Source organism: Terrapene carolina, unplaced genomic scaffold, assembly GCF_002925995.2.
Source record: "Terrapene carolina triunguis isolate 2854851 unplaced genomic scaffold, T_m_triunguis-2.0 Scaffold96, whole genome shotgun sequence".
Lineage (NCBI taxonomy): Eukaryota > Metazoa > Chordata > Testudines > Emydidae > Terrapene > Terrapene triunguis.
Genome location: NW_020664447.1, coordinates 15869409 through 15895382, shown reverse-complemented (window position 1 = coordinate 15895382; position 25974 = coordinate 15869409). Strand labels below are relative to the sequence as shown.

Sequence of the window (25974 nt, the reverse complement as noted above, 5' to 3'; positions counted from 1 at the left end):
AGGCCAGGGCCCTGGGGCCCCCTTAGCCCAGGGCCCTGCAGCCCCTAAAGCCCCTGTGTTCCAGGTGGCCCTGCCTGCCCGGGCGGGGGTCGTGGCAGGGGAGAGAGGGCACATCCATTGCATTAGAAAGGTAAGACTACCAATATTAAAATATGAGTTATGTGCTTTTATTTGTAGAACAAAAAAATGTTTATTATTAAGGTTTTTTTTAATATAGCGCCCTAGGCAATTTATTCCAGTGCTTAACCACCTTGACAGGCGCTCAAGCAGCTCCATGTGGCTCTCACCCGCAGGCATTGCCCCTTCCCCCAGCTCCCATTGGCTGGTTCCCAGGCAATGGGAGTGCAGAGCCGGTGCTTGGGATGGGGGCAGCACATGGAGCTTCATGGCCCCTCTGCCTATGAGCCGGACCTGCTGCTGGTCATTTCCGGGGCACAGCACGGTGTCAGAACAGGTAGGAACTAGCCTGCCTTAGCCGGGAAGCACTGCCAATGGGACTTTTAATGGCTCGGTCAGCAGTGCTGACCAGAGTCACCGCGACCCAGTGCCTTACATTATGTGACCCAGTATTGGGTTGTGACCCGCAGTTTGAAAACCACTGCTCCAAAGCACTTGCAACCCCTCCCCTCTAGGTATCATCCTTATAAAGCAAACTTTATAAGTCTATTCTCTACGCCAATATCTAATTAATTTTTGAAGATATTGAACAGAATCGGCTCCAGAGCTGATCCCTGCAGGAACCCACTCGTTATGCCCTTCCAGCATGACTGTGAACCACTGATAACAACTCTCTGGGAATGGTTTTCCAACCAGTTGTGCACCCACCTTAGAGTAGCTCCATCTAGGTTGTATTTCCCTAGTTTGTTTATGAGAAGGTCATGCGAGACAGTATCAAAAGCTTTACTAAAGTCAAGATATACCATGTCTACTGCTTCCCCCCATCCACAAAACTTGTTACCCTGTCAAAGAAAGCTATCAGGTTAGTTTGACACGATTTGTTCTTGACAAATCCATGCTGACTCTTACGTATCACCTTATTCAGTGGTTCTCAAACTTTTTTTTTTTCACAGACCACTTGAAAATTGCTGAGGATCTTGGCGGACCACTTAATGATCTTTCCAAATGTTGTTTGTACCGTTAGCTAACTATTATAAAGCGCTTTGGATAAAAGCGCTATATTAAAAAAAAACCTTAATAATAAACATTTTTTTGTTCTACAAATAAAAGCACATAACTCATATTTTAATATTGGTAGTCTTACCTTTCTAATGCAATGGATGTGCCCTCTCTCCTCCGCCACGACAGCCTCCGAGCTGGGGCTGGGAAGGAGGGCCATCTCTTCCTGGCACCCACAACCCTAAAGCTAGGAAAAGTCGCCTCTTTCTCTGACTGCCGCAGCCCTGCATGTCCCAAATTTCCCCCACCTCCTCTCTGACCCCACTGATCCCTCCCACCTACCCCTTATTCCCCCCAAGGCCCCCACCTCACATTACATGTGTGTCTTCTCCAGGGTCCAGACACCTAATTAGTGCCATGCTTGCGCAGCTCCACTAATTAGGTCGGTGGCCCTTCATTTTCTTGTGTGCGTCCACACAGGCATGCACCTTAGAGGCAAGTATCCACGGACCACCTGAATGAAGCTCGCGGACCACTGGTGGTCCGCGACCACAGTTTAAGACTCTCCAGTCTAGATGTTTGCAAACTGATTGCTTAATTATTTGCTCCATTATCTTTTTATAGATCGGCACTATATTTTCCCTTTTCCAGTCTTCTGGAATTTCTCTCGTCTTCCATGACTTTTCAAAGATAATCGCTAATGGCTTAGATATCCATCTAACTTGTCTAAGTAATTTTTAACTTGTTGTTTTCCTATTTTAGCCTCTGATCCTACCTCATTTTCACTGACATTCACTATGTTAGATGTCCAATCACCACCAAACTTCTTGGTGAAAACTGAAACAAAAAAGTCATTAAGCACCTCTGCCATTTCCACATTTTCTGTTGTTGTTTTCCCCCCTTCATTGAATAACGGACCTACCCGGTACTTGGTCTTCCTCTTGCTTCTAATGTATCTGTAGACTATTTTCTTGTTACCCTTTATGTCTCTACCTAGTTTGATCTCATTTTGTGCCTTGGCCTTTGTAATTTTGTCCCTAAATACTTATTTGTTTATATTCATCCTTTGTAATTTGACTTAGTTTCCACTTTTTGTAGGACTCTCTTTTGAGTTTTAGATCATTGAAGATCTGCTGGTTAAGCCAGGGTGGTCTCTTACTATACTTCCTATCTTTCCTACAGAGTGGGATAGTTTGCTCTCGTGCCCTTAATAATGTCACTCTGAAAAACTGCCAATTGTCTTCAGTTGTTTTTCCCCTTAGACTTGCTTCCCATGGGATCTTACCTACCAACTCTGAGTTTGCTAAAGTCTGCCTTCTTCAAATCCATTGTCTTTATTTTGCTGTTCTCTCTCCTACCATTCTTAGAGTCATGAACTCTACCATTTCATGATCACTTTCACCCAAGCTGCCTTCCACTTTCAAATTCTCAACCAGTTCCTCCCTATTTGTCAAAATCAAATCTAGAACAGCCTCTCCCCTAGTAGCTTTCTCCACCTTCTGAAATAAAAAATTGTTTCCAATACATTCCAAGAACTTATTGGATAATCTGTGCCCTGCTGTGTTATTTTCCCAACAGAGTCTGATTAGTTGAAGTCCCCCATCACCACCAAGTCCTGTGCTTTGGATGATTTTGTTAGTTGCTTAAAAAAAACCTCATCCACTTCTTCCAGGTTAGGTGGTCTGTAGTAGACCCCTAACATGACATCTCCCTTGTTTTTTTACCCCTTTTATCCTTACCCAGAGACTTTCAACAAGTCTGTCTCCTATTTCCATCTCAACCTCAGTCCAAGTGTATACATTTTTAATATATAAGGAAACATCACCTCCCTTTTTTCCTTGCCTGTCCTTCCTGAGCAAGCAGTACCATTCTATACCAATATTCCAGTCATGTGTATTATCCCACCAAGTCTCTGTGATGCCAACTATGTCATAGGTGTCAAGTATCATAGGGGTAGCCATGTTGGTCTGGATCTGTAAAAAGCGACAGAGTCCTGTGGCACCTTATAGACTAACAGACGTATTGGAGCATAAGCTTTCGTGGGTGAATACCCACTTCGTCAGACGCATGACATGCTCCAATATGTCTGTTAGTCTATAAGGTGCCACAGGACACTATGCCATAGGTGTGTTTATTTACTAGCATTTCGAGTTCTTCCTGCTTATTCCCCATACTTCTTGCATTAGTATACAGACATCTAAGATATGATTTGATTCCCCTTCCCAGTTCTGGCTTCTCTCTCTCTTATCCCTGCTATAATAGCCCAGGCTCCCCCAAAATTCCAACCCTTCTCCCAGGTCTCCGTGGTTTTGACTTACCTGCTAAAGAGTCTGAAACTTACCAAGGCTCATCATTGATAAGTTATATCAATTTGTAGAAATATCTAGGGAACAACACTCAATGAAGTCCTTCAGTGCCTTATAGTCAAGGTGAAGGGTGGCAGTACTACAAACTAAGAGCTATCCAGTTTGTGGATCTGAAATGGATCACCACATAAGGACTTGATTTTGAAAGTTATGGGAGGTAGTCAGTGGTATCTGCAGGTATTCCACACATTTGAAAATCCATCCTGAAGAATTAAATTATGCCGTCAGTCCACCCACAGAATTCCCACTTCCTGTCAATGGCTATTTTGTGCATGGAACCACTTCCGAATAGAGCTTGTCGATGCCTTTAAAAGTTAGCAATGATGAAAAGATGGATTTGGGGAAAGTATGGATCAGTGTGCCAGGCATTTGATTGTTTGCTCAAATGGGGTCATCGCCACTATGTAAAACAATAAATTTTGCTTTGCGAGTGCCCAGATGAATCAAGATTAAATAACTTCAGGGAGGATAATACCTCATGGTCTTGGCTGTCTGTCGTATAAGCCCACATTAATGGAAAGCCATGACAGCTGCTGTCCCTAGTCCAACTGAGTTTATTATTGCATAGCTTGTCTGGCCATGAAGCAAAGACCATTACTGCTGAAGAGTCCGAAACCTGTATTTTACAGCTGCACTGATCTGTTTGCCAAAGTTTAGAAATTGGATAACTGTAACTGTATTAAATTCTTGTAAATGCTTTTTGCTAGGTATTAGAACAGAGGACAGGGACAGGAGCCCTTGAGAGTAAGATCTGAACTGGGTCTCAGGAGATCTGAGTTCTCTTTCCAGCTTTGCCAAAGGCTTCCTCTGTAACCTTGAATCTGAGCTCATCTTCTGCTTCTATGTTGTATTCTTTTCTCTCACCCTTTGTCTTGTCTAGTTAGACTGTAAATACTTTGTAGCCAGGACTGCATTTTACTATGGGCTCAAATGTGCCCATTAGCCGGTGCATCATTGGCGGGATAATTGTCCCTTTCCCAGCACAGCTATGCAGGATGTACAGCAAGTCAACAGTTAATATTTTGTAAAATACTTTATTTGTCAGTATTTTACTTTAACTTGCCTAGAGAGAGAAAACGAACACATGCTTATTTATGGTCCAAAAAGCAGTTTGCAATTTTCTTTTCCTGAGCACATACTAGATTTCTGGCTTTAAGGGACACACCAAAATAATCATCACAGAGTAAAGAAGGCAACCTAGAGAGAGAGAGAGACAAAGGAAATAAGACACCTGGGCTATATTACAAGTATTTATAAAGAAAATGTATAAACAGAAAAGTTATATTGCAAAACGCATCATAACTAAGGCAACTTCAGCAACTAATTCACAGTGTGTGGTAAAGTGCCTCTCTTTCTACAACCCTCCAGTGATTCAGCATTGCTTGTTGAGTGATTGCTAATTGGAGAAGGGAAAAAGCATGCTTGAAAAAATCTTGAAAAAGCATCTTATGTGGTTGAATAAACCTAAAGGTTCAGGATTATTCAAATTCCAAGACATATTAGACACCTGTTTTATTGACTGATAGACACTTAACACATTTTTATATTTAGCTTATACATTTTCCACTAGTTTATAGTCTTTATTCACAAATGGCAAAGAGAGGACATATTTATGCTTCTGTATCATCCTTTCCACTACTTGACAGAAGCCTGAATTTGCAGCAGCTTCCTCCTTTCAGCTGTGTTTTGTTTTGGGGACAGTGGAAAGGGGAGAAGACCAAGTGAATTTTAAAGGGAGTTAGAGAACTTCTAAATGGAAAAAATGATTTAAAAATAATGAAGGTTTACAGGATTAGCAATGGGAAATGGAGCTTTTCATGTTTAGTTTGCCAGTTGAAATCTGGCTCATGGTAGTAATGACCAAAGTGTGTTGTCGTTGATTAGCTGTAGGATGATGTCTGTGAAATAATACTCTGCACTTTCATTAGTAGTTCAGTGCAGTTGCTGGTGGACAGGTGTCCACCTCACAAACCGGTGCTGTGGTTGCACTAATTGAAAGCTTGCTGACAACCTCAGCAGAGGGGCCAAGGGCTGACGGGCCCTGGAGACTGAACTTTCTCATTTTCTCTCTCCAAGCTGGAATTCAGGCACATTGGCAGGATAGTGTAGGGAAACATGCAGTCTCTGTGCTGTTTTTGTTCTGTAGTTAAGGGGTACTTTACAACTCCCAGGAAATGGACACACACTTTAAAGAAGAAGAAGGAGTCAACTGTGAACCTAGGTGTTTTGGGTTAGAAATTCATAGCAGTCATTTAAGGTTTAAGGCTAATATTATATTACTACCGTTTAACAGGCTTTGTAAGAAAAGCAAATGAAATGACTTCTTATTCTAACGGCAGTGTAATGGCATAAGGGAAGTTCATAAAATCAAACCTCTGTGTAACTAATGTAAAGTAATGCATGCTTTAACAACTTTTGTCACTCAGCACTGAGGAAAAAAGTGAGTGTGCATTAGAATTGGCCACTGAGCCTGCCTTTCCCCTTATAAAATAAAATCAACACCATGAATTTCAAATCTTTCTTTATGTAACAAACAAGGGGAATAAAGCAACATAAATAATAGCTGAATCACATAAAATCCTGGTGAGCTTATTACTGGGTTTATACAGTCAGGGTTAACTTACCCTCATTTCAGATTTTGGAACCACCTCTTGGGGGTAAATTCAAGGGCGTTGCTCTTATGTGAATGTCCTGTAGAATTTAAAATAAAGTGACAGCCTTTCTACAGGTTTTTAATAATCTTATTTAATGTAATAGAAAATAATATACCTGCTACAGCATAGCAGGATGGTTTGTTGTTAAGTGCTGTGGAGAGTTGTTAAGGCTGCTAAATTGTTATGGCTGCTTAGTGTTGCTGTTCTGGGAGCTCCGATATAGCTACACTAGCAGAGAATGCAGGTTACTGATTCAACAGACCTCAATGTTATTGATAAGGAAAGAACACTTGCTCAGTTTGGTGGCGATGGCGCTTGGCCGGGTTTATTGTTGACAAAGCACTGTACTAGCACCCCATAGGAGCTACAGGTATACTAACACATGTATGCCTGTGACAAAGTACCTGCTCAGTTAGCACACCAGAATGCTGTCCCCTCAGCGAGTACAAAGATGCCCCTTATAGGACTTCTCCTTTTATAGACTGATACAAGCAAGTTAGTATTATGCTGCAGATGTTAGTTACCACCCTTTTCCTTGTACCTGCTAGTTAGAACAAAACATCTTCATCCATTATCCTGTCATTCCCTCCTTATCTTGCGAGGGGTTGATGTGTTCTTATATCATCTCTTATGAATGTGTTTACATAGTTACAGTACTTGAGAGATCTGTGTTTGTATTGTCCTCTCCAGCAGGGCCGGCTCTAAGTTTTTTGCTGCGCCAAGCAAAAAAAATTTTGGCTGCCCCCAACCCCAGCCCTGTGCTCTTTCCCTCCCCCGCCCAAGTGTACTCTCCTGCCGCCCCAGCCCTGGGTCACTGGTAACTTGCCCACGACGGGTCATTCAGTAGGAATTTTGGATTTGCACAGAACACAGACAAGATTGGTTCCCATATGGTTGCAGAACTGCAGTAAAGTGGAACAATTTTCAGCTTGTGTGATTGAAGGATATCTGGATGCATATTATAAGACGGTCCTACATAAATGAGGAAAAGTTGAGGTGCCTCTATTATTCTTTTGTTCCATTCTTTGTTTCTATGGGGAATTTGCCAATGCAATATTACTGTCTTCCTTTTAAACAAATAAAACTAAAACTAAAACTTTAAAAAAAAAAAAAAAAAATGGCTGTTGAAAATAGCAATTCCAGTCCTAATAACCACTGGGAAGCATTTCTTGCTCAATTTCAGGGCCGGCTCTGGCTTTTTTGCCGCCCCAGGCAAAAAAGCCTCCGGCTGCCCCCCCCCCCCCCGGGGGAGGGCAGCGAGCCCCGGCGGGGGCTCCGCTCTCCCCCCGGTGGCCGGGGGGAGGGCGCGGGGGGGGAGGGCGGCCAGAGCGCCGGGGGGAGGGCGGCGAGCCTGGCTGTGGCCCCGCTCTCCCCGGCGGCCGGAGCGCCGCGCCGCCTCCCTCCAGGTGCCGCCCCAAGCACCAGCTTCCTTGCCTGGTGCCTGGAGCCGGCCCTGCTCAATTTATTCTACTTTTTCTACAGCAAGTTACAGTGGATCAGTATATTTGATTTGGGAGAAATGAAGTAACAGCTGCCCAAATTGAGCTTGAGCACTCCTGAATTTTGAGGTGTTCAAATCTGGAAGGCAGGTGCTAGATTCCCTTTCTGAATATTAGCTAAATCTGGAAAAGAAAAGTCAATTTCTGCTTCCATGGCTCAGAAGTGTAAATTCTCCTATGTGCTTGGTACTGTACCTAAAGCTGCTCATGTCCTCTAGTAGAGCCTCCCCTCCCTTACTTTTCATTTTAAATTCTAGTGGGATCTCCCTTGCTAGGCTTCAGATAGAGAGGTGCACTGTCCATTTAGTCCACCCAATTCTTTCTTTGGGGGAGAGCCCAGGGCTGGGGCGGCAGGACAAGGGGGGGGGGAGCGGGGGGGGGGGGGGGGAGCCCAGGGCTGGGGTGGGAGGGCAGCAAAAAACCTAGAGCTGGCTCTGTCCCTACCATTCACAGCAAGCTGCAGCATGAGGTTTCAGTTCCACACTCCTTCCCCCTCCCTTTCCTCTTAATTGCGGCCGAGGGAATGCTGGGAAATGTAGTTCTTTCCCTGCTCCAGGGCTGACTTTATAGGCAGGGAGCTAACCAAGGAACTACAGCTCCCAGGGCCCCCTGTTGGTTCTCAGCTCCCATCCGGATTCTTGCGCCCCTGCAAATTTGCCGCCCCAAGCAACTGCTTGCTTTGCTGGTGCCTAGAGCTGGCCCTGCTCTCCAGTCAGGAATGTGCTTACTTGGTTAGCTAATCTATGGAGATATACCTATCTCATAAAGCTGGAAGGGACCCTGAAAGGTCATCGAGTCCAACCCCCTGCCTTCACTAGCAGGACCAAGTACTGATTTTGCCCCAGATCCCTAGGTGGCCCCCTCTAGGATTGAACTCACAACCCTGGGTTTAGCAGGCCAATGCTCAAACTGATGTGTTCTATTTTACTATGGCCAAGCCTGCTCTGGTTCACAGCCTTTGGTTCATATTCTTACTTATGCTTAGAGTTCAAGCAAGGCCTACATAGATCAGAAAAATCTATGGAAATAATCACATTTGCTATTAAATTCTGATTGAGTACAGAGTAATTTCTATAGAACCTCATTAAAATTTTATAGAACTCTGTTAGTTTCCTCTCTGTTGAATTCTCTGGGACTGTGCCACTCTGATGGAAGCGCTTAACCAAGTTGCTGAGGTAGACGATGTGGAAGCTGATGGGGTCTCTGTTCTACATCCCTAAGGGTCCCTTAATATATATTTATTTTATGTGTGGTGCTCCAAACCAGTTTTGAAGATGGAGCCAAATTCTCAGCCACAATGAATAACGCTTGAAGTCAACCTCAGTATATCCAAATTTGGTTCTACGTGGAAATAACTTGCATACAGGAATGTTATAAGCCTTTATAGGGTGCATGGACTCGCTCTAGTATGGGCTCTCTCATTTCACACAAAGATGATCGACGTACAACTTAATTCCACCATGTGTATTATTTCAGGCACTGATCCAACTACCACTGAAATCAGTGTGAGCTGTTCTACTACTTTCATATGTAGTTAGTGTGGCACAACTTAAAAATCTATTAAATAGCAATGGCCTCTTCCCTCCTCGCTTTCTACATTCAGATACTTCATGAGATTCCACACATTATTTATGAATGGGGAAGAACTGGCATCCAAAGATGAGCAAATCCTATACTTGGCCCGGGGGGATGGCTTCAATGATCTAACAGATCTTTGTCCTCTCTCTCTCTCCTACTCTTTAATCTTAACTCGAATCATTTTCTGCACTTTGGAGGTATAAAAGAGAAGTTCAGACATGAATTATGAAAGTGATGTATATGGATACCTTCTTGCAGAACATGGACATTTGCTAAGCATTGTAATGGAACAGAGCAAAGGAGGGGAAAAATTGGTGAAACACATGCAAAGTTTCAGAGTAAGCTTCTGTTTACCCTGTCCAGGTTTTTGAAAGTTTGGGTCAAATGCTGCCCTTGGATCTGTGCCTATGACTTTATTAGGGTTACTGCAGGCACACATGAGGACAGAATTTGGTCCTGTGTGTTGCATTTTCTATGAAGTGTAGAAGCTTGAACTGCTTGTTGACATTGTTATCCATTAGGACAGTACTTTTTTTTTTTTTTTTTTTTGTAATTTTTCAAACATTTCCAATTCTGTTCCCAGACAAAAACAACACAAGGACAACTTTTCTTGTAGTATTTAGTGGTTCCAGTTTAGATCCAGGCTGGATAAAGATTTATAAGGATTTTTATTTTATCCACAGATGGGTCAGCTTTTACTTTTTAGTAAGCACACACAAGTCGAGATGGTGTCAGGAGAGAAGGCACAACACTTTACAACAAATATATGATTACACAGAGTCTTCTCAGACATCCACAATCACCCAGTGCACACTGGTCATGCATAGAGGTTAATCCAAGTGTTAGCATAGTCACTTCCACTCTAACATCACATCATTTCATAAACATAGTCAGTCTTGTGCTAGCAACATTATACCCACCTTTTAGACTCTCCCAGTCTTTTTTTTTTTTTTTTTAACTGAGTATACCAGAGAAAAGCAAACGATAAGAAAGAATAGCAAACTACAGGCAAGAGCTATAGTGCAAATAAAATACACTCTCATAGTGACTGGCAATTTCTATAGTTCTTGTAGAATGTTCTAGGCCTTCCTTTGCATTGCTTAATGCTTTCATAGATGCAAAAAAGGGAGTGATACAGAGAGAATTAGTAAAACAGATTATTTTTGATTCATTCTATTAAAAAGAAAATGTGATATTCATCCCCCACCCCTTTGCTGTTTGAACTTGCTCACAGTAGGAAAAGAGCTTTTTCACAGCAAAATTACTAATAGGCTAGGAAAAAAGTCCTTTGGTGACTGGACCTTCCAAGAAAATAAGGGCTTCTGTGTTATTTATTGGATAGTACAGGATCCATTGGTAAGAAAAGATGAGAAAATATAATAATTATTGTGCTTCGCATCCATTTATGTGGCAATATTGAACCACTTGTGGAAAACTGGAATAGAATTATCAGCGAATCAATACTGCATATTTCCCAGTCAGCAAAAATTATGCGTGTACCCTAGGAAAGGAGATATGAAATTTGACTTATAGCCTGTAAACAGTATATCCTTTGTCGTATCTAATAATATCATGGCCTGGATATAATTAACGCTTCAATGTCTATTTGTTTTACTTAAACATCTGATATAAATGAAAAAAGGCAAGATATATCACTCTTCTTAAAGAATGGACTTTGCCTTGACAAGTGTTCTCACTTTGTAATCCCCTCAAGAAAATCAGGCTATAGTTCAGATACAAGGAAAATCAGTAAACCCTTTTAAAATGCTATTGGGCTATCTAGATTCTATTCATTTTCTAACATTTTCAGAGTTTAATAAAGGTGCCTCCTTTAAGATAAAAAAACTGCTGTTCACTTTGGTTGTGGACATTTGTAATCCATTCACTTCTAAACAGGGCCGGCTCTAGAATTTTTGCCGCCCAAGGCATAACAATTTTGGCCCCCCCCCCCCCCCAACGCCCCGCCTCGCCTCAACTCCGCCCCTTCCCCAAATCCCCAGCCCTGCCTCCTCCCCCCAGGCTCTCAAGCCTGGGAGGGAGGAGGAGCAGCGGCGCGCGAAACTGCTGCTTCGCCCGCCGCGGCCGCTCGGGATCTCCCCCTCCCTCCCAGGTTTGAGAGCCTGGGAGGGAGGGGGAGACTCCGAGTGGCCGCGGCGCGGGCGCCGCTTCTCCCCCTCCCTCCCAGGGTCTCAAGTCTGGGAGGGAGGGGGAGCAGCGGCGCGCGAAACGGTCGCTCGGGATCTCCCCCTCCCTCCCAGGCAGCAGCAGCGGAGGTGAGCTAGGGCGGCCGTGGCACATTTTTAGGGGCGGCATTCTGGCGCCGGCCATGCCGCCCCTAAAAATGTGCCGCCCCAAGCACCAGCTTGTTTGGCTGGTGCCTAGAGCCGGCCCTGCTTCTAAAGCATGGTGAGCTCCTCAAATTCAGAATGTTGTTGGGTAACTCTATAGTCTGTGTGGGTGTATCATTTAGGGTGGAATTTATACCAGTGCAGAAGGTTTGCCCAAGGTCCTCTGCACCACTTACACTCCAGACTAAGGGTCCAATGCTGAGTGTCTCCTTCAAGGTGATAAATGCCTTCAGCTCCCTTAGGGTTCAACCAGATTAGGAAAAGAGGTCAAGGTTAGGTTTTGGTTAGGCAGTCATATGTTAATTAACTCCAACCTGACCTCAGCCTCTCTTTTTTTTTTTTTTTTAAATCTAGGCAGATCCTTAGACAGCACTGCACAAGAGGTACTTTGAACCTCGTGGGGACTGAGCACAGCATAGGACCTTGTCTGGGCATTGGCATGATTTTCATCCTCATTGATTGAGTCTGGGATTTTCAAAGATGCCTAATGGGATTTGACACCCAACTCCCACTGAATTTCAGTGGGATTTAGGTTCCAGAATCCTTTGAAAATCCCAGCCTTTAAAAAGTGTCCAGGACCAAATTATATACACTTCCCAGTGAAATGCAAACAACTGATCTTACATCGGAATGCAATCATGAAATATAACACTTTTTCAAAATTCAAGGATGTAAATTGATGGAAATGTAGGGGAAGTTTTGCTCATACAAGCAGAAAGGTAAAAATCCAGCCTCTGGCCCCCAGTGGTAGAAAGTCTACTTGGTGAATGTTGCCTAGTTACACAAGCTGCTGACAATGACCCCTCCATCCTTTGGCTGGCTGGTGAAGCCGAGAAGGTGGGCAGAGTCGGCAAGGTTGATACCCTGATTCCTCATGCAGTTTCTTTGGGCAGGACTCCCATTGAGGCAAGCCAGTAACTTTAAGCTATTTGCCTCTGACAGGACCCTTGGGAGATGGTACTGCAGTGTGGCTCCCCCATTTCTCTTGGGAAAAGCCCCTTTTTGAAACAGGTGCTCCTGAGTCCAGGAGAGTGTACTAAACACAGGAGAGACTGGGACTCGACTGAAACTGGTGTGCATACGTAATAGTGCTAGCATGACTTTTGCACTCATATATATAGTTTAATGGGATGATGTCCTGCCCCCTCTTGGACCAGCAAAGCAGGCTGGATGCAGAGTGTAGCGAGCTCCTCCCTCCTTTCTAGAGGGGTGGAATGGGCGTGCTGTCTCTAACCACCTCAGAAGTCTTGGCTTCTCTTTTGGACCTTCTTCAGTTGCTCTTCAGGTAAATTTTACTTGCATTCATATGCCATTCTCCTGAAGCAGCCTTTGATCTCTCACTGTGCAGTGACAAAGAAGTCAGCTGTGTGGTGTTTGCTTTTTTTGATCCTGAAAATCTGTGCCATTCAAGTGTCAGTCAGACATGATATGGAAGGAGGAAAACTAAATGTATTATATATGTGTCAGTTAGACCTGCTCTGAGCAGGGTTAGATGACATGGTTCTTGACACAGGTGGCAGCACTAGTAGAGCTGACCTACTGTTTGCAACAGTGGGAATTTATTGAAAAATAAAAATCCTAAGGTAGAGAGGGTTGTAGTGAACAACTCTTGATCTATCTGTAGAATATACCAAATGCCTGTTGCTGAGGTGTTAAGTGTTCAGGGAAGAGGTGTGTTTTGTCACATTTCCTGTTAACTTTCCTTTTCTCAAGCATTTTGTTTTAACTGCTTCCCTTTTATATCTCCTTTTTAATATTGCTGTGTTGCAGTTATGCAGAAGGATTTGGCCAACAGCCAATTAAATTAGATTTGCATGCAGTTTGGGAAGCACACGGCACTTTATTGTTTATGTGAATTCTATAGCCCATACATTTTGATTGTTTGTTTTTTCTTTAGAGAGACAAAGTGGATGAGGTAATATCTTTTATTGGACCAACTGTAATTCGCATTTTCTTCCTATTGCATTCAGAAAACAATACAGGAGTTTTCAATGGATTTGAAAACTAGACCCCTGTATAAAAATCCCTATAGTGAGGTTACCTAACAATTTCCATTATAAACAATTTTCGTGACCTTTGTTTGAGAAGCTCTTATGTTGTCATAGTTTGCAGGTGGTCTTTGAAATTCAATAAAGAAAAAAGCTTTAGAAACAGAAATGACTTTTCTTTGTCCTATGAAATCACAAGCCACTTAAACCAATGGTTTGGAAGCAGCGTTCTAATTTGTACATTCATCAGTTTCTAAATGCCCAGTTTGAGACATCTGGGGCTGACATGCAGAAGCTGAGCACACAAAGTTACAGCCAATAGAGAGCTATGCTTGGCAGTGAGGCAATGTGAACCAGCAGAATGAACACAGGGTCAGGAGCCAGTAGGGTCTTGAGTTCTCATTCTGGCCCACCATGGGTTCACTGTGTAATCTAAGGCAAATCCCTTTGTCTCAGTTTTCCCATCTGTTACATGGGGATAACAATGGTCTCTTATTTCACAACAGAAAAAAATCAGTGTTTGTGAGGCAATCAGGTATTACAGTGATGAGCACCATAGAAAAGCACATCAGGAAATGAATAATCCTGTGTTCATTGCAGGCTTTGGGTGGTGTATAATAAAGAAGGCAGAGACGGCTAATTGAATGAGGATAGCAGTGTTGAACAGCTGTCTCACTCCCTGAGTACCATCTATCCTGAGCACTGAACGAGGCTGAGATGCTAGGAAAAAATAGTATGTGATCGTGGAGAATCCAGCCTAACGGCCTGATCCAGAGCTCATTAAAGTCAATGGAAAGATTGCTGTTTATGCCACAGGGTTTTGGCTCAGGCTTATATTCCGTATTTGTACTGTATTTTTGTACACAGGCTAAGGCTGTTTAGAAGGGAAGTTGATGAAGTAAGGACTGCAATTCACACTAGATAGCAATTAACCCCAAACTCCTATTATAAGCAGTAAGCATTCTATTCATGTTTATGAATACAGGTTCTGCTTAAAGAAGTATATTATATTAAATATGCCTGATATTAAAAAAAGGAGACTGCCGTTGTTTCTCATGTGAAACTATCATCATTCAGTTACATAATACAATTTCACAAGGTCAGATAAAAGATTATTGTTAACACTCCACAGTCTGACTCAAGTTATTAAATTCAGTTTTTCAGATGCATTATTAATGAAACGTCCCCAAACATGTATCACAGGAAGTTTGTTATTAAACACATATATTGTATTTAACTTTAATTTTATTAATTTTAAACTAATAGATTTTATTTTAAAAAATCTGGAAGTTTTCTGAAGGTGCCCTACAAATAAAAACCAGTAATACTATATGGAAATTGCTTTGTGGCAGCTATGAAAAGTACCTTTTCTGCACAAGTCAATGTTCTGGACCAAAAAAAAATGTCATAATGTAGAATAAAGAGCATTGAGATATATAAGATATGTCAAATTGAAGTACCTAACTCCCAAACAGAGCTGTTAAGTGATTCCTGCGATATACTGTAAGTGGCAATATTTTCTACATGTGGAATGTTTTTTGATAGTTGTGCTGATGATTGAGTAGAGAGGACCATATATTTGACCTATGATTTTGCAGTGTGATTACAGGGTTATATACTCAACGATGATTTTTTTCTAATCCTCTGAATTAGTTTGGCACTGTATTTCTTTTGCAAGTTCTACCTGATTTCTTGGCCTTTTTCAGTGATTCTTTTCAGTATTTCACTGGCTTATTTTGATTCCTTCTTATGCCCACTTAGCTCTTTGCTTTTCTTTGTATTTTTTGGCTCTTGTGTTTCACAGTTTTCCACTAGTTCATATTGGGTTAATCCCTAAATCCCTCTTCACTCATCTTTCTGACAATGTCTTTGTGTCTTTAGTTGCAAAAAGCAAATAACATAATAGTCTTCCTGCAGATGCTCATTCATCCTCTTAATCACTCATTCAATTCTCTGCCTTCCTCCTTTATTCTTCCAGCTGTTTCCAGGCTTCGCTAACACTCCATCTTGCTTTGCTGGACTTCACAAACATTCATCTTTCCTCCAGAATTCCCTTGTCCACTTAATGCTTCTTTGACCCCGTTTTGCTGATATTTTCCTTTCTGCTGTTCCCCTGATATGCACATTATTTTTCCATTCCTTCATCTTTCTCCAGAGCTCACATATTTCTGTACCCTGCTGTTCTGAACTGACCTCTTACTCTCTCCTTCCCCCTTTTTTCTGTGATGATCATATTGTATTCCAAGATCTGAATAGAAGAGTGATTTACAGCTGAAGTCAATAATTCACTTTTGGCCAATACACATCTGTAGTAAGCAGTATATTTTAGAGTCACCATTCCTTTGTGCTTAAGCCAAATATGTAATTTATTTGTACAGTTTCAGCTCAAGAAAATACAGCCAACAAAGCAAAAAAAAAAAAAAAAAAAAAAAAAAAAAAGACCAAATCAAAACAACAAAAAAAAAAATCCTGATTCAATACAAGTATTCAGGATAATACTTCAATACACATTTAACTTTAAGTATAAGTTTAATCATGTGCTTAAAGTTAAGCACTGTCTTGATTGGGGATGATGTGAATGGGGGCCATGAGAGAATTACCTTAGTAAATCACATAATGAAGAGTGAAAGAACACTTTCTAGAAATAGCTTTGGCATCCTGTTCAATTGCAAACAATAAAACAGAAAAAGAAAAGGTGCATCTCTATAAGTCTGTGGAATTTTCCCTTCATTTGTTCCCTCAGGGGTAAGGGGTTGGCAGCATTGGAAAGTGGCAGGGTCATACAAGATATGGCTTAACAATCTGCAGGGAAAACACAGACCTATAGCTGTAGATCTTGAGGTCTCTGCATGGAGAACTTCTCCATATATGTTGGTCTCCGGTACTGTCCCTGAGGAGTCAGGCTGCCATCAACCACCCCAGTCATGCATCTCTCCTATGTCTCTCACCAGGGAAGGTGAGGACAAATATCCAACCAGATGTCTGCTAGATCATGCGCCATAGAGCAGCTGCTTTTTGGCCCCACTTCCCTTCCTCTGGTTTGTCTTGCGGACAAATCCCTATGGATACGAGTATAGAGAGGCATCCTGAGGCCAGCCCCCTCTATGGCCATTCTCCATACCAAGCAGCAGTGTGAAATACAGGGGCTGATGTTATTTATGAGTGTGGGATAATAGTCTCCCGAGATATTGTTTTCACAGCGGAGTGAACAAAACTGAAGGCAGTGTGGTGTTGTGAAGAAAAATTTAATGTTAAATTGTTCTTAAGTTGTCCATTTTGTCAGAGCTTAAGGGGAAAATGAACTATACTGTTTCTTCTGTCTATTCTGCTTATCGTTCCAGGATTTGTACAAAAGAGTGAATTGTAGGAGCGAGGACAGAACTGTTAAAAATTATTGAGTGGATGATTTTTCATTCATTAGCATTGGCTTTTTCCATTTGATGATGGAGTGAGTTTAAAAACATTTTTTCCAGAAATAAATCTTTCAAATAGGTGAAGCATCCCCTAGTATGTCAGCTGCATGTAGAAAACATCTTCTTTTCCAAAGTGTCTGGCTTGCAGGTGATTTGTTTTCAGTAATTATAAGGAAGAAGGATTTTAGCCAATCAAAGCAGAAAACAAACCAACAAAAAAAAAACCCCAAACAAAGAAAACCCAGGATATTATACCCTTGCAAATGGCTCTGTGTAATAGACATACTCTACCTATACAATGAGGTTGCAATATTAGGGGCTAATTCTGCGTTCATTGAAGGCAATGGCAAAGGTTCCATTGACTTCAGTAGTGCAGAATCAGGGCCATAATATTTTATAACCTCCTGTAACCTTCTTTGTATGAATTTGTATTGGTGGTAAGCACCTTAGTCTCTTAAGCGCCCTTTGAAAATCCCTGCCTGTAATTCTTTACACATATATAGCAGCTTTTGCCCAGAAGACCCTAAGAGTGTGTGTGTGTGTGTGTGTGTGTGTGTGTACAATATACCCAAGTCTGAAATGCAGCAGCCTGCTCCCAAAGAGTTGGTGTGTCTCAGTCCAGTTCCCAACAGATGCTATTAATATAGCAAAATATTATCACCACAGTTGACAACTTAATTTGCAGTCTTGGAAAAGGGGCCTACGGCACTGCATATTACTGAGAACAACAGTTAGTCCCACAGTCACATTCATTTTAACTTTTATAATATTTTCCTGCTTCACTGGATTGCTGTGTGGATTAATTAGTTAATGGTTTTATAGTGCTTTCAACATGCAAAGTACTATATAAGAACTACTTATTTTTGTTATGAATATTTATCTTTATGTTATGAGTTCTTGGAGATTTAGTCACATTTTTAGACCTAAATTAAAGGCAACAATGGTTATAATTGGTTATATACATATTTCAATTAGTGAGGAGCTCATTGATTAATTTACATGATGCTTGTTTCCTTTTAAAAATCATATTGGTATTTGGAATAAGCCATTTTTTGATTAGATGAATCTTAGGATGAGTCTGTTGTCTCCATCAGTCAGAGTGCAGCTTTGCAATAATGCACAGTGAACAAATGTCATTTTAATGCACCAACATCCATCACAAAACGTGGCAACATCTATATTAATCATCTGGTAGAACAGAAATAAAGATATTGGGGTAAACTGTTGTCACTTAATGTAATGTACCCTTCATTTAACTTTGGATAAGTGCATCAGTTTTGCCTTGGCAATTTTATAGAGAAGGGAGACCACTATTCTGTGACACCAGCAGTATTCCGTTCCATTGACACTATCACCTACATTAAAGACCGAGCATCCCTTTTCTAGATAACAATGGCCCCTGAAAAATCAATTAGTCTGCAGGACTAATTCACCTAATTTTTGATAGACTATCACAGTCACTTTATTCTTTGTGGACAATCTGCTCAAATTAACATATAGTTGAAAACTGATAACTGGTTGTAAGTCTTTTAACCATAGCAGTTAGATACTAGCACATCAGTGATTGAATTGCGAAACAAAAATAATTCATAAAATCTTTTCACAAATAATAGCAGTAAGTATGGTTTGCTGGGATTCATGGAATCGTTTTACCATATTCATTGAGTATTTAGATAGCTGCCATCTATTTCTCACTAGTCTCAACAGCTTCATTAATTTTATTATGAAGTTGTATTCATCCAAAAATTTAGATTGGAATTTTGTTCTCCGTTTTACAAGGTTTCAGTCATAATCAGGGAGCAGAAACTGAGCAGTGGTTCAACACAAATAATGGATAATTAACAGGCAAAAAACTGGTCAAAGGATCCATTGAAGTTAATTAGAACTTTCCATTGACTTTTTGGGGCATGATTCAGACTGTAGGAGAACAATTCAGTGAAAATGTTTAATCCATACTATTTGGCAAACGTGCTAACAGTGGGCACGATAACAGTGAAATTGGGATTTGGTAGCAAATGATTTGCTACATAAAACAGACTAACTTTGTCGTGATTGTTCATACTGAGTAGCTTGACCAGCTGTAATTGCCCCAATGCTCCCTTCATACACCTGTAAAAATTCCCTTAACATTTAAGTCATCCTGTTTCTGTTCCCATGAATAGAGCAGCCCCAGGACACAAGTTTTCCCTCATGATGTACGTCATGCAAGATGTCCAGAGCACAAATCAGGCAACTGGGCTCTCTCTGTAGAGAGTGCTACCTCAGTAGAGATGGATAGGGTGTAGATTTCAAGCCCCAGAGTGGATAGATGAAAGGAAGAAACCAACTCTGTTGGTGTACTGAGGAACTGACTAACAATCCTTTTAAAGCACACATCAACTGAGATCTTCCACAAGGATTAACAGGTGGGGATTTTCTTGAACCATGAATTTGCATATGAAAGGGATGTTGGATTATAGAGGATTCCAGATTACAGTAATAGCACAATTATATATTCGACATTATTGAAAAAGATACAGCCACCAGGAAAGGAAATATTCCATATTCCAAGCAAAATCTGTCTGACCAATTCAATCGTCGTTGGATTCCTGCTACATCAAAAGGTGAGTGGATAATTTTGCAGTTATAGGAGACAGTGTAAAGGATATTTCTTAATTTAACAATCTAAAGTCTAGCCCATTCAGAACCCACTTGTAGGCCATTTAGTGAATGACACAAGGGTATCCTTCAAGAGGATTGATAACTGGTTGGAGTCCATCAATCTATCCAAATTCAAATCCTCTCAAACTAGCTTTAGATCTGAGCCTGGAGGACAGCCCTTTTTAAGAAGCGAGCATTTGTGCTCCTGTAGGCATCAAAGAGACCATGGAATAGCTTCTCAGCTAATGTTAAGATAGGCTTTTCTCACTCTACTTTAAGTCAGATACAATCTGGTATTTACCCACTGCTGGAAGGAAAAGTAGTTCGTTCTGAATGTGCATTTACCTGTCTGTCTTGTCTAGATGTCAGTAGCATCCACTGTTTGACACATTTCATTCATGTTCTCAACATATATACCTTCTAATTGTATTGTCTCTACTTCACCTTAGCATCCTTCTTTCCCTTAACACTAATATCTCGTGAGAAACACATGATCTGTGTGTAGCCATCAGATGATTTATTTCACTAATATATCACAAGAATGACAGTTTGCTCTTGTGATACATTGTTGTAATAGATCATCAGCCTGGCTGATCATTCTCAATTGCACATCAAAGTGATACATCAAGGTGAGGTGTCCTGATGGAATGTTCTAATGATGGCACCTTTCAAGAATATTGGTAGAAGGGAAAGATTCACTTGAAAAACTAAAGATATACAGTCCAGAATCCTTGCAATTCCTCCTTTCCTGTCAGTCAAGGATTTCCTGCTCTCCTAGATTAATTCCATTGAGCAACAGGGGAATTTAGTTATACACCACCCAAAATATTCTGTAACACAGGTGGAATTTTAAGACTTCAGGACATCTCTCAAATATCCCTTGTTTTTAAGAACCTCACTCAGTTTTGTACCAAAGTTAACTGTGTTTCACTGAAATTTGGTGTCTCTTCAATTCTTCTTTTGATTAAAATTACTTGCATCACAAATAGAGAATCATGAAATTGAGAAACTGAGCCCTGTGTAATGGGCTCTAACCTGCATGGTTGGATCTAACATTGCTATCTCATATCCATTTATACAGTCATCTTTGGGTGGATTCTGCTTGGCTTTTAACCCTATCTGTAAAGGCTATAGACAGGCTGGGGTTGCTCCTGAAGAGCCTTGTCCTCTCCAGATAGCATGAAAGAACACTGACCATGTCAAGGGAGTGTGAGTTGGGCTCTCCCTGGTTTGAGTGGGGCTTGTGGAGGAAAACTGGGCGGTAAATCAACTAATGTAAGTGAAAATAGGAACTAATATTAGGCAGGAAGGCCCTGATTCACCATGTTCTCCGAGCTGATGTTATGTCTACTAAAAAGACGGTCTTTACAGCCGGGGTAAAAAGAGGAGGATGCTAGGAGCTTGAAAGGGGTTCCCATCAAGACGGATAACTGTGAGGTCCCAGGAAGGACAGCGGGGAGCTCCTAGACCAGAGGACTGCATGAATAAGACCTTTGAGGAATCTAGCAACTGTAGGAATGGAAAATATGGCATGGCCCTGAACTGGAGAATAATGTGCAGATATTAGTGATAAATTTACACTTAGGAAGCTGATGGATAGCCTCCAATGTTTTAGAGTTAGAAAATAGTCCAAAATAGCAGAAATGGGGGCTGCCAATGGGGACTGGTGATGTTGTTCTGTCCAGATAGAAAGCTTCTTCCATTTCCAGGCATGAGTCAGTAGTAGAAATTTTTACTGTTATGTTCCGGTCGTCTGATTGGGTGCTATATTGACAGATTCACTAGATCTGAGTACCAGAACTGTCTGGCCCAAGCTGGGGCTACCATTATGACTGAGGTTGAATCTCACCTCAGATTCTTAATATTAATGAGATCAGCGGATAGACATTTATGAGCGCTGGTGCCCATGAGATGAGCAAGGAGTCAAACATCTTCTGGAGCAAACACAGGACATTTCTTGTTCAGGTCTGTGACAAGTAGGTCTATTTTTGGGCACCCCCACTTTGGAAAGATGCTCTACAGGACTGAATCTTTGTAGTCCAGTCATAATTGTCTGAGGAGTGTCTGTTGAGCTGATCCACAAGGGCATTTTGTAAGCCTGGAAGATTCTCCAAGGTATCTGCCATGTGTAATAAGATTCTAAATCATCCGGTTGGCAAGGAGTAGAAAGGATGACTGCCTCACTGGGGAAGAAAAAGATATTTCTGTTGAAATCAATTAATCATCTGTCTCCTGCTGGTGTTCTTCCTCACTGTCATGCTCCTTCTGGCACAGATTATGAAACTGTACAGTGTGACCTTCTTGAGTACACATACAATGTCTTATAGGGGAAAGGGATCTAATTCTTGGGAGGGGGATATTGGAGAAGGGCTTCCTAGCTTGGGTGCATTCCCAAAGGAGCATGATATGGCCAAAATTGTATATTGTAAGGGAAATGGGCTTGGCAACCAGGGTGAATGTTCCCCAGAAGATCCCTGGGATCTGTGTTTTATAAAGGCAATCCCTGGATTCCCAATGAGTCCAGTACAGCTCATAAATGCGAGAGTGGTGTATGGGGGTGGGAGGCATCTCCCTGGTGTGTTCAGAAGGGGATGAAGAAAATGAATATACTTCTTCCAAAGGGGGATTTTTTTCTGTTTAGTGTGTTAGGGCCACTCTCAAATCCCACTCCTGGTTTCAGAAGTGGCGCTCATGGGGCACACGCACACCAGAAATGAAATCCATGTCACTCCAAGAAGAACACTGTAATCTGCCACACTTTTCTTGAAAGCAGGAATACTGAGGCAGTGGAGCCAGCAAGGAGAGATGTCCTGCTCCTGGTGTGGTGCCTGAACATCTGAGAGTGAACCATAACCTGGGAATCTTGGCTGTTTCCATGCTGTCTGAACCCTCCGCCCTCGTCACCCACAGCATGGCTATTTCCCCTGCCAAGCTATCATTGGGAGGTTGCCCTCTTGCTACATTTCCTGCTTTCCCTGATAGACTGTGCAAGCCTAGGAGGGTAAAATTAATGTTGTTTAGAATACTAACTTATGAGATATTTTCCCATGTATATTGTCAGTTGACTAGAGCACCCTGCTATGCAAATGCTGTTCCCAGTAACTGATTTTTGTCCTCTTTGTGTAAAAGGGTGGACTGGGCCCTTTAAGGAGGAACTGGGCCAGCCCACTTGTTCTTCATTTAATAGCCTTGCAATGGGGCCTGATAGAGGGTAGCTGGTATCTATAAAAACCTAGTCTCTAAAGAGGGGGAATCAGGAAGCTGTGCGAGAGGCTGCAGAGAGCAGGAGGCTCCTGCAGGAGATCCTTGCCTGGGAGCAGGGAGAAGAAGGGTTTGGGTCTGGAGGCCAACTTAGACTGTGAGCATGTAGAAGAACTCTAGGTAGAAAGGCCTAAGAGTTCCTGCAGAGATAAAGAGCAGGGAAAGACTCCAGGTAGGAAGGCCTGAGAATGGATGCTCAGAAGAGAGCAGGGAATGCTTAAAGGCTGCCTGGGTGGGCTGAGGAGCTCTCAGGATGCAGTCCAACTTTTTACACTTTGTCATATGGGTATTGATGCATTATTTTTAAATAAAGAGAGCCAGGTTTTCATAGACTTTGCAAAACAGAATAAGAAAAAGAGGTCAGATTTCATGCCTGCCAACCTGGATAGTGTTCTTTTATATTTATTTATTTATTTTAAGGTTCCTCATGTTTTTTAGTTCAGAGCACCATGTTGGAGGAGAAAAGGACAATGGTCAATAAAACTGTGGCTCACAGATTTGCTGGCAAGAATTTGCAAAATTAAGGAAATAAGAAAGCAAAAATGTAGGCTGAATCTGGGGAGGGAGGGAGAGAGATGTTTCCTAACAATGAGGTCTGACTGACCCTGGAAGTATCTCCCAAAGGCAGCGGTGAGAGCTCTGTTGCTTGAGACATTATGAAACTTGAATGGCTGAAACACCATAAAATATACAGTAAGGAACAATTTGGCCCTGACAGGGAGCTGGACTAGGTGATTTGGTAAGCCTTTTCTGTCACTAACCTCTAAATGTCTATACAAATGTCTAGAAACATTTAAATCAAGTTCAGTGTTGTTGTTTTTTAAATTTCTTCAGCTGAATATCCTCTTTTATAATAGTCAAGGTTAAATCATATTCATATTGGAGCATGTGGAAGAAACAAGAGAGTAACAATTCTATAGAACAGACTGTTCCATTCAATTCCAAACAAAAGCAATGCAGAAATTAATGTACAACAGCAATTTGAAGCATTCAGGAAATTAGCTGGTACAGGACAAACCTAATCCAATCATATTTTACAATGAAGAGGTTTTAAAATAGTTATGGAATCACAGTGGGAGTAGGGACACTCACATTTCTTCTAACAGTTGATTTATATGCCCCTGTGAAACAGGTAACTTAATTGTTCTATTAAGCCATTCATGAGTTATCAGCTCTCTCCTCACACATGACCTCATGTATTATATATAAAGTGGCAATTATTTTCCGGCTCCCATGCAAATTCGTAGATTTAATTCTTTTATTTTAAAAATGGAGGAGGCTATTACTCTCAGATGCTATCCTAATATCAAAGAGGTTAAAGCATTGTCCTGGAGACTGAATCCAAAATGACAGCTGATCCTGGCCTGACAAAATTCTATGGTTCAAGCACTGTGCCTGTACTTATAAGAAACACCAATCTACCATATTTTTTTAAGTGATAGTCATGTGTATCACTTTACCTGTGTGACCTGAACATTTGGTCCAATTATGGCTATAACTCTACAGACTGAATTCAGCGCTCTGGGGGGGGGTTCCGGCGGCGCTCGGCTGGGGGGGGGGGGCGGGGCCCCGGCGGGGGGGGGGGGGGCGGCCGCTCGGCTGGGGGGGGGCTCGGGGGCGGCGCTTTTTTTTGCTGCTTGGGGCAGCAAAATTCAAATTACAAGAGTAACTCTTAGTTTGACAGAAGTTTGACAGCACTGTCTGCTGTTCTATGATCAAGTAATGAAATAACCTATGTCCTATTCAAGGTCATTTGCTACCTTCCTCTACTATGAAGGACTGCAGCCGAATGGCGAGGACATGATCTGGGGACCTATATGGGAGATGCAGTCTCTTAGGGTCTATGGAACACAGTACTAGCATACAGGAGTGTTTTTGGATGGTGGTTAAAAAACTGTGCTGGTCCATTGTAGGCAGAAGAGAAATATACTGGCCATGGGATCCATTGCAATCCCATGCCTAAAATAGCAGCCAGAGAGCAGTTCCATGACCTAGAAGAAGATTTCTACCTGCATCCTCTGTGGAAATTTTCAACAGCAGATTAATTGGACTCTGAAGCCAGAGTGAGATTTGACCCATGATTTAATATGTGAAAGGGAGTACAGCTATGGATGCAGTGGTACCCTAAAATCTAAGTGTATTAGAAATTGTCAAACTAGTTTACACCTTGGGTTATCTAGTCCAATGGCCTGTCTCTGATAGTGGTTGGTACAAGGGAGCCAAACTGAGTTTTAGCGTTACATTTTGTGATGAATATGTACCTTGATATGGATAAAGTACCTTTTAAGGCCTTTGCTTTTCCTGCTGACGGAACTATTCAAACTCCATCTTATAGAATGCACAACCATAGTGGGGGCTGACAGCATTTGAGAGTTGGACCTTTTCTTGTCTCCTCTGGATTGTTTGCCTACATTTATTTTTTTAGGTTGTCTACTTCCATTCCTACAACGGTGTCATCCGCTTCTTGTAGCAGAGATTCACCGATCAGTGAACACCATTTTATTACACTAACTCTAAATTATTAAGCAGTGGAACAAGCTTTCACAGGAAACCTATTGACCCTTTTGTCAATTAAAGTAGACATTTTAAAGTTTTATGTGAATTGTGATAGCACCTTACTGAGGTGGGGGGGGGGGGAATCCCACAGATGTCATTCCCTTGGCAGGTACATTTATGTTAACTGCACAATTAGATGTAAAAATTCCAGAAACAACAATGAAATTAAATTCTGTAATAATCTGAGACAGACAGAAATATTGGACCCGACTATACTGAAAAAGACAGTGGGAAAAGGCATGGCTAGTTAATCTAAGAAGAATTGTACAGCTATGCTTTTTACAAATCAAAGGAGTATGTGCTGCAAGATAAAGAGGTCATGGCTAAGAGCTTCTTTAAGCATTCAATAGGAAAGCAGAGAAGATGCAGTGTGTATGTATAAAGAATGAAGCTTAGCAGTGTGGAAAGGGGTAATGTAATCTATCAGGAATTCCATATTAAAGACAACATCTTGCAAGGTAGATCTGAAAAGTACATTTTGCCCTTAAGTGCATGGGACCAGATTTTTCCATCAGCCTGTATTTAAATACTGGAAAAAGCTGTAGGCATCGGGGT

General features: G+C 41.6%; 1 protein-coding gene across 3 annotated transcripts in view; it reads left to right on the top strand.

The window, feature by feature from the left end:
* The window catches only part of LUZP2 (leucine zipper protein 2), a 353967-nt gene that overhangs the window by 137584 nt on the left and 190409 nt on the right, over positions 1 to 25974 (top strand). The window lies entirely within an intron of this gene.